The sequence below is a fragment of the Gymnoscopelus braueri genome (assembly GCF_963280865.1).
Source record: "Gymnoscopelus braueri genome assembly, chromosome: 6".
In the NCBI taxonomy this organism is placed as follows: domain Eukaryota; kingdom Metazoa; phylum Chordata; class Actinopteri; order Myctophiformes; family Myctophidae; genus Gymnoscopelus; species Gymnoscopelus braueri.
This window is the reverse complement of record NC_137607.1, coordinates 51367911-51369813: the sequence shown is the minus strand read 5'-3', so window position 1 is coordinate 51369813 and position 1903 is coordinate 51367911.

Sequence of the window (1903 nt, the reverse complement as noted above, 5' to 3'; positions counted from 1 at the left end):
ACATGGGGATCTGACTTGTTCATCCATCTCATGCAATTTAAAACAGTTGATGTGGACTATATCTGATGATTTGATAAAATAAGAAAATTATTAAAATGGTGAAGTTTGAGCCATAAAAGAGACCATGCTTTAAAAAATGAACAAGACAGGATATGTTTTTACAGCATTGTACTGTCATTGCTTCAAATAAGAAACAAGATGTGCTATATATGGTATGTTTGCTCCACACAGTGACAAAATACAATGACCACCAAAGCAATGCGTTATGAACACCACGTGAAACTTGGTTTCACCACGTGAAAGGCAGCAGCAGGGATCTCGCAAATGCAACATCAAACCCAACACTTGGAGCCAGGAAATATTCTGTATGGAATAGTTGAACAATCCAAGCTGAATCTCTTTTGGTTATAGCAGTGGTTTTCAACCCTTTTAATATCAAGGTCCACTGCATTATTTCTTCGTCATTTGAGCCACGGACCACCATTTGATGAGATTTAGACTCTCAGACCCAAAACTTCGAACATTTTGTTATCGTTGATACAATTCCATGCTGTATTGATGTTGGTAGGAGAGAACAGGCAAACGTTGATCAAAATAACAATTATTTAATTAAGTAATGATGTTTAACAATAATTAAACTATTGAGAGCGTAAAATGAAACCAAATGTATACCCGTAAGGGTCCATTTGGTTTCATTTTACACTCTCAAGAGTTTAAGATCTAGAAGGGTCCATCTGGTCACCAACTCTCCATCATTTAGCTGGGGACCACCTGGAACCCCTTCAAGAACCACTGGTGGTCCTCGGACCACTGGTTGAGAACCACTGGGTTATAGCTGTTGCAGTTTCCTTCTATAATGATTCTACAGTATATAGGTACCTGGGAAAATGCTGTCCCTGCATAGCTCAGCATGGTGCAGAAATGTCACTGACACAGCACTGTTATGACCGTCATTCCTGCTGCATGGGGCCACTCACAGTAAAAATGCACTTACATTCACACACTGTAGGCACTTTGAATACAAATGCCAAAAATCGTTACAACTGTATTATTATTATTACTACATTATGTTGCTATATAGCGGTTTTGATCAAACAGGGATGGAGAACCCGAGCCAACTGTTAACAACCGTGCCAAGCACTGCCAACAACCGTGCAGTGGCCCAGTGGTTCTCAAAGTGGGGTCCGGGGGTCCGGGGGGTGTACCAGGGGGTCCTCAGTGAAATATGTTCATATAGCGTCACAATCATTTTAACCACTTAGCCATATTTTATACTTTGGCTATTCAAAAATCCCTGGCACAAAATATTTTTGAGATGGGGGGGGGGGGTCCGCAGCCAATACATATAAATTTGGGGGTCCTTGACAAGAAAAAGTTTGAGAACCAATACTTTAGCCTCAATCCCGGTCGTTCGGGCGCGAAAATATCAGATCTACAAGGTCACAACAAGCCCTGTAAGCTTGTAGATCGGCTATTTTGGGCAAGCGACGCCGTCGTACGAGGAAGTATAACGTCTTGGCTGCAGGCCGATGTGACCCATGCAGAATATGTCTCCCATACATTCAGCAGAAAATGTCCAATCGGCCTAATGCAAGAGCTTTCATGGGAATGGCATTATAGGATATCAGGCAGATTTTGAGGAAAATCAGATCTGGACACTTAACCCTGAATAGATAAGAAAGGCATCAAAGAAATGATACTGCTTCACAGCACTCAGAAAGAATAAAATGGGACGTAAGAAGTGGCAAACCGCAAATGCCACGTGTGTCATGACTCATGGGCCATTGGTCACATCAAAGATGCATCCAGCACAATCAAAATGAATGAACCTCAGATGCAATATACAATTTCCACGAGGGTGCAAAAGGTGCAAAAAAATTCCAATGGCTTCCTATTTGGCAAG